This window comes from Apus apus, chromosome 4, assembly GCF_020740795.1.
Source record: "Apus apus isolate bApuApu2 chromosome 4, bApuApu2.pri.cur, whole genome shotgun sequence".
Lineage (NCBI taxonomy): Eukaryota > Metazoa > Chordata > Aves > Apodiformes > Apodidae > Apus > Apus apus.
The window spans coordinates 101870537-101883445 of record NC_067285.1 but is presented as its reverse complement, the minus strand read 5'-3'; positions in this window follow the sequence as shown (position 1 = coordinate 101883445).

The following is a 12909-nucleotide window of genomic DNA, read 5'->3' as shown; positions in this document are numbered from 1 at the left end:
GATTACATCTTCATTTGTCAGTAATGGGATTACCACGCTGATAAAAGAGACTTCAGACAAACATACATGTTTAAGATTGGTGTAAATTACCCAAGAGGGTCGGGAAAACCCTTTGGGCTCCTTAGGACCCACCCCTCCCTCTTTGAAAGCTGGCTGGCATCAAGAGCCCTGAATAGGCTGGACCAGCTGACCATTCCCTGCTGCGGGGTTGTGGATGTTTTCCTATGCACATGCTCGCTGAGCTGAAAAATACAATTATACACAACCAAATTCGCAGTTAGTTTTTTGATGAGAGCTAACAAGCTACAGATTTTTCAACAAATTGATTTTATCTCTGGATGAAGAAGATACTATAAACTGCAGTCAGCTAATAACGATTAAGAGCTAAAGGCAATCTGAGAAAAATATAAGTGCTGTTGTTGCTAAATGCTGATGGACTCCATGGTGAGATAATCTTTTTAACATGGAGACCCATCCCACATACAAAATGTTTGTCCAAAGATCCATTTGTGAGGGAGAACAAATGGGCAAATCTGAAAGCAAGCAAAAAAGATATGAGTGGGAAATGAAACGCAAATCCAAATCCTGTTAGGGCTAAAGAAAAATAAAGGCTTGAAAATAATCCCACTTTGAGTCTCTATAATGAATTGCATATTACAATACGGAGGGACCGCTCAGGAGGATTCTAAACCTCTGTAGAGAGCAAGCATAAGAATTAGTTAACTCTATAGTTGTCTTCAACTTTATGAGGTCTTGATTCTTCGATTCATATACCTTTTCAGTGTTTTTTACTTGTATTGGCATCAGTGGGATTCCTTGTTTGGCTCAATACTACCCAGAAATGCATGGGCTGCAAAACTGATGTTTATGCTGGAAACTGAGGAATATAATTTGAGTATGTGGGTTAATCTAGTGGGGAATAACTTCACTGAACTGAATTACATCAGAATTACATATGCAAAACTCAGGGGAAAAAAAAAAGAAAAAGTAAGGTTTGGATAGTTACTATATATAACACACAGTTTTGAGCACCTAGCCAAAAAAATATGTTGTGGTAAAATTGGTCAAAGATTTGCTGATGGCACTGTTTACATCTGACGTCTTTTCTTGAACACTTCACAACTATTTGTGGGAATTCATCAAAGTAGTCAAAATTTCCTACAAGAATGAAACAAAGCTTTTGTTTTGCTGTTATCGTGTTGCATGATATAACAAACTTCTGATTAAGTTGCAGCATTTAAAGGATGTTTCATTCGGGAGAAAACAAAGTCTGGGATGAACATTTGCTCTCAAAATTTAGGAATCTTTGGATAATGGATTTCCATTACTTTGACTTCACATTCAAAAGCACAATATATTTGTAGATTAAGAAACTAAATGTATAAGAACTAAAGTTAGATTTTGCAGATTAGGAAAGGTTGTCTCCATTCTAAAGGCTTCATTCAAGGATTGCACTACATGGATAAGAAGCAAAAGCAGTAACAGCCATGATCTCATTTCCAATGAAGTGAAGTGAATGACTTTTGGGCAGCTTATTTGCAATCCTGATGAAGAAGACCATATTTTATGCAAAAAAGGGCGTGTTGATATTATGACAGTTTCTGTGTTTATTATTCAGGAAAAGGATTCACATAATGCCAAGATGAAAGTAAAACTAAATAAATGAAACACCTTGTGCCAAAGATCCCATTATCTGTCAAGGCAGGATTCAACAACTAGCTAGAATAAATAATGAGAAGTAGCATGATTTATGAATCTGTTAAATCTCTCCTGAGGATTTCTTTAGTTACCATTCACCAGTTGCCATATGATGCTGCCAGAAGAATCAAGTTTTGAGGAGTCAGTGGCTTTATGGACCAGTTCAACGTGCTCTGCACATATATGGTGGTATGGAAGAAGCACATGCAACTCTGAGACGGGGCTGAGTTCCCAACAGCTCTGATCATTACCTGATGTAATGAAGTTGCATGTAATATATTGGAGGAAAGAAAGGATTCAAAGAGGGAGACAACACAATCAGAATGGCATGGTAAACATATTTAGAGTTACAAAGAAACTACCTGGACAGATACGTGTGTATGATGTGGACACCAAGGAAGGCATAGATGAGAAGATTACATTTCTCAGATTCTTCTGGTTGACTTTGGAAGAATAAAATACAAGATTTCAGATAAAGTCAAAGAGCAAGGTTTTTAATATGGGAAAGACAAAAAATCGAAGTAAAGAACTGCTTTCCTAAAAAGAAGTGGAATCACAGGAATCCATTTTTATAGCAAAAACTTTAATATACTAGCTATCATCTGTAACAAAAAAGGGGAAAGGAAAAGAAACCCCCTTGATATTCTGACAAGCATTAACTGTTTGACAAGTGACAGGTTTTAATATATCATATTTAAATGGACAGATAGATAGGTTCAGCATAGATGAAAGGTGATAGAAGATATTGCTGACAGTAACAGACAAATAGAAAAACAGACTTCTGAATGTTTACCACAGGAAGGATTGTAGAAACCACATAAGAGGATGAGGTTGTGGAATTAAAAAGTTGAGAAAAAGGGAAAAAGAACTCTGGTGGATGATACAAAAAAAACCCACAACAATTATTTTAAGAGAAAGAACTACACTGCAGAGGACAAAAGAGTGGAAAGGGATGGAGCAGACAAGAGAGTCACAACTGAAGGAAGTAGTGAGTCTGACAGAAAAGTACTAGCAGGGTATTGTCAATGGCTCAGTAAGAAGGTGAGAGCCAGGCAAAAAGTGAATTGGCAGGAAAGATAATTAGCAAGTGTTCAATTACACAACAAGCCAAGCTATAAAATAAGGCAATATAACTGTTGCAAGGATTACCAAGAAACAGTGGCAGTGAGTTAATGAGTCAGCAGGTGAAAGAAGCAGAGAGACTTCTTAAACTGTGAAATTTAGAGCTCAGATTTTTCAAACTGTGTCAGAACTTGTGGGTAGCCGCACTGATCCAGTCACAATGTGAACAGAAGGTAGTCTCCTTACCAAAACCTTTTCCTCTCTCATGTTGGTAATCCCACCTGATGCCTACTTCTGAGCATAAGCACTAAAATTGGTCAAAGATCTCAAAGAAATCTTGTTTACTATTAAAGACATTCTTTCCTCTTCGCCACTCTGTTTCTAATCCATTCAGTACCTAAAGAAAAGATGTAAGGAAGTATTATTCTGATGAACTTTGAATCCAGCAAATACAAGTTCTAAAATCAGGACCCATTTGTCTGCAGTGTTGTCCTAGTAGCTACATGCCATTAATGAAAATTTATATATTTATATTTTTACCTCTTCCTGGTGGGTACTCCTTTTCCCATTGAAAACTGCATGTTTCTTCTGAAAGATTCAGTGAACACTTGCTGGAGAGAGGATTAACTAGGTTTTTGAAGCCTGTAGTTCTAGGTGCACTGTTTTATAGGAGTAGTTAATCATAAAGCATCATGGTGTTATGCTAGAAGAGACATCAAGAAAATGGACTACAGAGATAAATCCTTTTATGTATCTATGCAATAGCCTGAGTTTCATATGTGCTGAAGACTCAGTGGCTTCTTAATAAATGTAATTACTTAAATAAATTATTACAAACTGCTGAATGCTGAAGTCTTGAAAATTCTATTCTAAAGAGTAACCTCAGACAGTTAAAAGTCCAAGACTCATGCTTTTCTATCAGACTTATACTCCTAATTCCTTTGTGTACTTTTAGAAATCCTATTCACAGACACTTTGATAAAAAAAATTGGACCGTATCATCAAATATATTTTTAAGTTCTTGCGATTTCAAAAGGCACAAAAAACCTTTGGAGGACTAAGCCGAAGTTACACCAGGCTTTACTAGAAAAACACAGACTTTAAAACTTGAGACCTGATAGAGATCACAGCAAGTAGTAGCAGCCTACTCTGTGAGGCTGCACTTAATAATCGGACACTGTAACAGCTGCAATATCTGAGTAATTTGAAGGTGTAACATCAAAGCATAAAACACAAAGTCTATTGTGGAGAGAGATGTATCAAAAAGAAAAGGTAGTAAACATCTTACCAAGTACATGAGCTGGCAACAACTGCACGTTGCCTATCCAAAAGCAGTAGGATATCTCAGAAGCATTTCTGAACATGAATTGGAAATGGCAGGTATGGCCACGCAGTCAAGGGCAGTAACGTATTCTTTGCTTTTTCATTCAATTATGTCTCACAGTCTACAGGAATTCTCAGACTTCACCAGTTCTCTGTGGGGAATGAAATGCTGTCCCTGAAGATGTAAAACACAGGATCTAATTCCTTATTCTTTTATACAGGCTTTCAGCAACTTATGTTAAAATTGTTTGGATTATCCCTGTTATTACAATCTGCAAGAATAGCACTAAATTTCCTTCTTTAAAAATCATGGAATTGAAGTGGAGGGACTTCAAGTTGTGTGTCTTATATCATAATAAGGAGTCTGTGGCACAGCAGAAATCAGTATCCAAGCCCCCAAAGCCAAAATAAGTGTTCTAACCCCATGCAACTCAACTCTTCCACAAGAGCAAGCTACAAGAAAGCAGTGTACATGTCTCCCACCAGATGATTGGACATATATCCATTAAATAGCCCGCATGTCTCAGCTTTTCTTGCAGAACTGTTTATATTGTCAAATGTTCATATTTTTCCCCTTCACCAAGCTACAACAAAGGAATACTTTTGCATCAGTCAAGCCATCACCTGTCATATGACCATGGACACCTCCCTGAGGTGACCAAAATGCAAACTGAATTAACTGAGCACATCTGGATCATTCAGGCACTCTCCATTCCATGTGAACCACTGCACATAAAAAGATTACAGCATGACTAGGTCTGGGCCCAATGCACAGTGGTGTGGTTGCTGTTTGTCAGATTTTCATACTTCTTGCCATGTGTGTAGCACAGTTATGAAAACCTGTGTTGGGAAGAAAACAGTTTTAACACTTAATCACAACCATTTATTCACTCCCTGTCTACATATAAGAGGACTTCAGGAAAGACGACAGTAAGAAACCTGTCCCACAGGCTGTTGGATGGCTATCTCTGCACTACTCATTGGTGTTTCTCTCAGTTTGGTGAAGTTTCTCATTGTTGATGAATATAAACCAGAACGAACACCTCTATGACAGAAGGAAACGCTTTCACAAACCTTCAGCTTTTCATACAAATACAAACAAATTGTAGAAGTGGCTGTGTAGCTTTGCAAGAATTTCTACATCTACATGTTTTCACACACCATAAATTGGTACAGAGTTCATGGGATCTAAAACGAGAATCTAGTCCAGTTTTCAAGTTCAAATTATACCAAGTTTTGAATTATAATAACAGAACTTTGCAGAACTCAGATGTAAAAGAGAAAACAAAAAAAGGTGGGACCTCGACAGGCTTGAGAAGTGTGCCCAAGTGAACTCCATGAAGTTTAACAAGGCCAAGTACGAGGTCTTTCACATGGGCTGAAGCAACCACAAGCACAGTTACAGGCTGGGCAGAGAATGGATAGAGAGCAGCCCTGAGGCGAAGGACTTGGGATTCTTGGTTGATGAAAAGCTCAATGTGAGCAGGCAATGTGCACTTGCAGCCCAGAAAGCCAACCATATCTCGAGCTGCATCAAAAGAAGTGTGGCCAGCAGGGTGAGGGAGGTGATTCTGCCCCTCTTCTCTGCTCTCATGAGAACACACCTGGAGTCCTGTTCTGGAGCCTCAACACAAGAAAGACATGGAGCTGTTGAGGCAAGGCCAGAGAAGGGCCATGAAAATGCTTCTTTATGAGAAGAACAAACAAAGTAAAATGATCACAGCATAAGACAGCTAGCCACCAGACTAGTTACAGGAATGATATTCAATATCTTTGCACAATGGGAATGTAGCCAAGACTTGTTTTCAATCTGTGTTAATACATACATATTTCAGTCCACTGGGTTTCTTTCTTCCACATCCTTTGTCCCCTAGTGATATATACCATATCACTAGACTTTTTTCTCATCTGTAAACATCAAGGTCACCCTGAGGACAAGCCTAGATGGTCTATAAGATGTAAATTTGCTTTGGCTAAGAGAATACTTGTGGCTGGGTCATGTGATACTGCCCTTTCCTTTTATTTAGAGTCTTTCAGATTAGAGAGTCGTGGCCTTAAAATTCACAAAATACTCTCAAAATGCTCCATCTGTCTATCAGTCATTCAATTGCTTCTGCAGCCCACTGTGGTGATTGTGAAAAGGACAGTAGTCCCTAGGGTGACCTTCAACAAGGAGTTTGCGAAATAACTGGTTTTGTAGGATGTTTGAAAGGAATTGGTCTGGTTTTTCTAAAATGTTTGTCTTCAATTTATGATAATATTTCTCTGTAAAGGCTCTGTTTCTTTTGAAAATATCCTTACATCTATGTGTGCAAAAGCAATGTCCATATGTGACTGCCTGATTGGGTTAACATTTCTAACCTTATTACATATGAATCTATGTATTCCTCTGGAAACACATTAAGGTTTGCGTGATGAAAGACAGATCCAAATCCACAAACTATTTATACAAGGACAAGCGGAAAAACTGTGGTCAAATAAAATATAAAGAAAATATCACAGCTAGAAATCACTTCTCAGAAATAAATCGTGGAATTGGAAGAAAGTTTAACTTTAAATGTTTTGGTTTTATTGACTAGCTCCATAATGTGGAATGTTTCAACACAATCCTAACACTGCCTCTTCAAAATGAGGGTAAAACTCACTGATTTTTATCTTTGGGTCTAGATTGCCTTTATATTTCCAAATATGTTTTCCCACCCTCATATGACTCCCTGTTGTAAAATGTTATGCCAGAGGAAAGAAAAATAGAATATAAATCAGAGTTCATGTTTTGGATGTTGAGTAATGGTGATTATACTTATCTAGACTCCATTACTGCCTCAAGAAATAATATTTCAAATGCCATTCAAACTTTTTTTGGAGCTGTCTGGAGAAATCAGGATAAAGACCACAGCTTTTAAACTGCAGGGTTAAACACAGGCTTTAGAATTTAGAAATGAGTGGCCTGAAACTAGTTGGGCACCTGCAGATCTGTTGGCTTCAGATATCTTGGCTGGGCTTTAGAAGCCTTCCCACACATCCCTTCCTAACGTTTTTACCTGCCTTTGTCAGTTATGGAATATAACCTAGATGAAGTTTAGGGTGCCCAATTCCCTTTATTATACACAGTTGAAGAAGCAAGGGGTTAAAACGACTGCTATCTGTACCTTGGGCATAAACACAGATCAAAAGGCAACACAAAGGTATTTTCAGGTACATGTGTGGGAGAAATAACATAATATAGAGATACATTGAAAAGGTGTGAGACTGACAGCAGATTGGCCAGAGAAGATGAGAGAAAAGGCAAGAATGTAACAGATGTAACCACAGAAGTACTGCAAAAATATGAGAGAACTTTTAGCCAGAGGCTGGAGTAAAGATTTGGAGCTATCTGTGAAGAATTTGTCTCCTCTTTGATTTCTTCTGTGCTTAGGGAAACAAGGCTTTGTACATTGTAAATGAGCAGGATTGCATCAGAGATGCCAGACTCAATTATCACTCCCCCTAATGAAAACAGTTTGTGAAGCTCTGCACTTTGGCTAACTGCTCTGTTTAAAGAACTGTAATAATACTGATGTTAACCTGATGCTGTGTTGGTTCTTTATCCGTGAGAGGAATTACAAATAATGCCATGTGGCAAAGAGATGTACCAAAAAAATAGTAGGGACCAAACAGTCATTGCATGCTACATTAGATGTTTGACAAAATATGAGGAGCTTGCCTTTTGCTTTGTTTTTATTTTTATATTTTTTTGTAAATGTGAATTTCCACAGTATTTAAATCATACATGTTATGCGAGGAAATTAAATGAAGCCTTTTGATTTCAGCAAGTTGCTGCTTGGATTTTCTCCCCACACATAGTACAATTTTTGGCTAATGCATGAACGGAGAGTAATGTTTCTGAACTGAGCCCAGCTGTAGAAACTTGACAACTGTAAAGAGTAAGGAGGATTTGCTACTTGCTGGGGTGGTCTGCTACTGGTATCACTTATGATCACCAGACTGAAGTATATCTCTACCAGAGAAGAAGATAGTGATGCATTGTTTGTATTTCTACAGAGGATCACACTACAGTTAAACAAGATCACACCTCTGAAATAATAAACAAGAGATTCTATAGCTTGAAGTAAGAGGCAATCTTCATGCTCACAACAGAAATTGCTGTCCTCTGGAGCTAGATTCTTGTAAGTGGAAGAAGAAAAAAGCCATGGATTAGGCATTAAATGTAAGATGTTGCTATTTACAAAACGCTATTTGTCAACATCATTGTTCTACCAGAAAATAGTTCATAAAGTATTTCTTTAATAGTAGAAACTGACTGTATCATATAGCCACTGAGTGGGCTTGGTTTGGAACTTGACACTGGCTTAGGTGGATCTCCATAGAGCCTCAAACCTAAGTTTCTTGGAGAGATGTTTTATAATAAAAAGGACTTCCGTAACAATAGTTTCAGGAGATAGTATAAAGGTGGATCACCCTTTAATCCTATACATTGCTGAGCCAATATATTACCACATACCACCACAGTCCTAACCTTGTTTGTGATCATTAGTTTTAGTATTTTTTTTTAAAAGCAAGACTATGCTGCTCACAACTGATTATCTTGTTTGCTGATAACTAATAACATCCATTTAAACAAACTGTAACCACCCACACCTAATATTCTTATTCTTTTTGCAATTTAAATGAGAATTTCAAGAGAAGTTCAGTTGATTACCAAGATTTGGATCTTGGAAATTCCCTTGAACTTTTCAGATTTCTTAAAAGATGGTGCCAGACAAAATGCAAATTACAGGTTTGACATCAGTCTGTGCTGTAAAATATACTTCCTAATAATTCAGATAATACTAATGAAAAAGGATGAGCTGCCAGGTAGCAATGGGCTGCACAAGATCTGCCAGGAGGCAACACCACTTGACACTCTACAAGTGAAGGTAACAAGGTGGAAATTTGGAACAAAAAAGTGAAACAAATTCACGCCATGTACTTGAACTGCACTGATGGTTTGTAGACATCCTTTTTTTCCTCACTATGTTAGACAGTTTAGCAAATATCAAGACATAATAGTATAGTGAATAAGTTATTGATACAGTCATGAGATAAAGAGAATAAAATGTTTAACACTTGTTCCAAATAAATCTCTCAAATATCACATTTAAAGGACTGGTGGAACACAAATGAAGTTGTAGTCTCTATTTCACACTGTAAACCACAGAAGGATGGAAAAACCACACAACACAAAATAAACAAAAAATTATGCTTTAATTCTCTGTCGCTGAATACGTATTAATGTTCAAACCATAGTTACCCAATGATTTTCTATTACAGCTGCATGTCCTCGAAACTTCAGGGGCTGAGAATCCCGGATTTCAGGTTAAACAGCAAGAATCCTGAGAGAGAGTTTTTAATCAGGACACGGAATTATTGATATTCTATGAACATCTTCTGCAAACCCTACATTTAAAATGGAGATAGCTGTTGCCAGGCTAGAAGTTAAGGGCCTTGACCTATGCAGATTAACACTTTTAGTATTATCTTAACTTTTAAACAGAATTAATAAACTACTTGCACAAAAAGTTATGTACCAAAGAGGGAGATTCATAGCACCTGACAGTTAACATGCCAGTAAAAAATGGTAGATTGTTGTGGGAAACAGTTCTTCTTCTTCCCCACAAACAGTTCTTCTTTGTGTTGTGCAAAATTTGTCTTAGATTTAAGGACATTAATTTGGTGGCTAGCCAGAGCTCGATGGACTTGATGGATAAAAGGTGTATAAAGTCCCAAGCCACTGGGCTGTTACACAAAGGTAGAGATCAGTGATCTTCCCACACCGATGTTTTTGAATAAGAATTGTTTTAGCAGTTGTGTTTTGGACAGCTTTGTATTTAACAGCAGTATTCTCATTTAGCATATTTACCAGATCAGATACTTCAAGATTTAGTGTCAGGAGGCCTCTTAATTTGTGAATTCTCAACTTGCTTTAAGCAGGAGGTGGCTGAGCTAGGCATCTTAGCATTTAAAAGACATTTATAGCCACAAAATCCTGTGAGCTAAAGGAAAACATTATAGGCCTGTGAGACAGTTGTGGCTGGTGATCGATAGGCCTGAGTTACTTTGTGTAATATTTTAAGCTCACTGAAAATCGCAGAATCACAGAATCCTAGGGGTTGGAAGAGACCTCGAAAGATCACCTAGTCCAACCCCCCTGCCAGAGCAGGGTCACCTAGAGTACATCACAAAGGAACGAATCCAGGTGGGTCTTGAATGTCTCCAGTGAAGGAGACTCCGCAACCTCTCTGGGCGGCCTGTTCCAGTGCTCTGTTATTCTCACAATAAAGAAGTTTTTCCTGCTATTCACATTGAACCTCCTATGCTCCAGTTTGCATTCATTTCCCCTTGTCCTATCACTAGACATCACTGAAAAAAAGCCTGGCTCCATCTTCCTGATACTCCCCCTTAACATACTTGTAAACACTGATGAGGTCGCCCCTCAGTCTCCTCCAAGCTAAAGAGACCCAGCTCCCTCAGCCTTTCCTCATAAGGGAGATGTTCCACTCCCTTAATCACCTTTGTGGCTTTGCGCTGGACTCTTTCAAGTAGTTCCCTGTCCTTCTTGAACTGAGGGGCCCAGAAATGGACACAATACTCCAGATGTGGCCTCACCAGGGCAGAATAGAGGGGGAGGAGAACCTCTCTTGACTAACCACACCCTTTCTAATGCACCCCAGGATGCTATTGGCCTTCTTAGCCACAAGGGCACATTGCTGGCTCATGGTCATCCTCCTGTCCACCAGGACCCCCAGATCCCTTTCCCCTACACTGCTCTCCAGCAGGTCAGCATCCAGCCTGTACTGGTGCATGACATTTTTCTTCCCCAAATGCAAAACTCTACACTTGCCCTTGTTGAACTTCATCAGGTTTCTCCCTGCCCAAGTCTCCAGCCTGTCTAGGTCTCATTGAATGGCAGCACAGCCTTCTGGTGTGTCAGCCACTCCTCCCAGTTTAGTGTCATCAGCAAACTTGCTGAGGGTACATTCTGGACCCTCATCCAGGTCGTTGATGAAGATGTTGAACAACACTGCTCCCAGTACCGACCCCTGAGGGACTCCACTAGTCACAGGCCTCCAACTAGATTCTGCCCCATTGACCACAACTCTCTGACTTCTTCCTTTCAACCAGTTCTTGATCCACCTCACTGCCTGATCATCAAACCCATACTTGATCAACTTATCTACAAGGATGCTGTGGGAGACGGTGTCAAATGCTTTACTGAAATCAAGATAAACCACATCTATTGCCCTACCATCATCTATCCACCTAGTAATTTCCTCATAGAAGGCTATGAGGTTGGTCAAACATGACTTACCCTTGGTAAAATCATGTTGACTGCTCTTGATGACCCACAAGTCCTTGATATGCCTAGAGATAGTGCCAAGGACAAGTTGTTCCATCACCTTTCCAGGGATGGAGGTGAGGCTGACCGGTCTATAGTTACCCGGGTCCTCCTTCTTGCCCTTCTTGTAGACTGGAGTGACATTTGCTATCCTCCAGTCCTCAGGCACCTCTCCTGTTACCCGTGACTTACCGAAGATGATGGAGAGTGGACTAGCAATGACCTCCACCAGCTCCCTCAGCACCCTTGGATGCATTCCATCTGGACCCATCAATTTATGGATGTCCAGATTGCTCAACTGATCCCTAACCCAATCCTCATCTACCAAGGCAAACTCCTACTTTATCTTGACTTCTACTGGGGCTATAGGAACCTGGGGCTCCTGTGGAAAGCGTGCAGGAGTAAAGACAGAGGCAAAGAAGGCATTCAGCACCTCTGCCTTCTTTATGAAGAAAATGAGGAAACTCCGGTCTGAAAGCTGTGAATCCATCGCAGTGCTGTGGTGCACCCAGCATAATAGACCTTAAAGGCCATGCTTCTTTCCTTTAATGTCTTTGTTTTTCCATATTGTATAGAACAGATTCAGCAAAACAGCAGTTAGTATCGAAGCTTAAGTTAATCAAGTGTTCAACTCATACAAGACAAAGAAGCAAGTACACTCAAATACTGTGTATGAGATCCACTTCTTATCATTCTATATTTGGGGGGCCAATTTTTTCTCAAAAAATTTCCTATACAGAGTCCAAGACTGACACAATTACTTGCCCTTAACTTTGACACTTGAGACATGATGTAGCTGTTATTGATAAAAAACAAAACAGCAAAAGCGTGGGGCCAAGGGTAGCTGAAGTAGAAGACAGGCCAAGCTACTGTCCTTCTCTAAATAATATTTCTTGGCCAATACAAGATGTTTCTACAAATACATCATGTCAGAAAATAGTTTGTCCACCCAACTTCATACTTCTAAAGGTTTTCTATGTCTCTCTGTTGTGCAGCCATGTAAGGAATTAATTTTTTTTCCCATGAGCAATCTGTCTACATCATCATTCCCAGCACAATGGCCAGATGGATACAGCAAAGAAGTGATAAAACATTTATCCAGCTTTGTCCTGCCTCTCAAACAAAAAATACTAAGAAACTGCTTCTGCAAAGAAGTAGCAAGAGATTATGGCATTCTTTTTCTCCTTCTCCTTCACCTTTCTAACAAGGCATTGAGCAAGAATGAAATAATGATCACATTAATTAGAGTCTGATGCATGTGAAGAAGGTATGGTTGCAAAGAGGAACAACCTTCCTTGCAGGAAACTTTTCTGGTAGGAAGAGTCTCATCTATAACACTCAACTGGCGGAGAATCAGAAAACAAGCTGACATTGAGTGAGATTTTTCTTTAGCTTTAATAATTTTATTTTTTTTTTTTTGTCCCAGTAAAACCTCTTAATCTCAGGAAAGA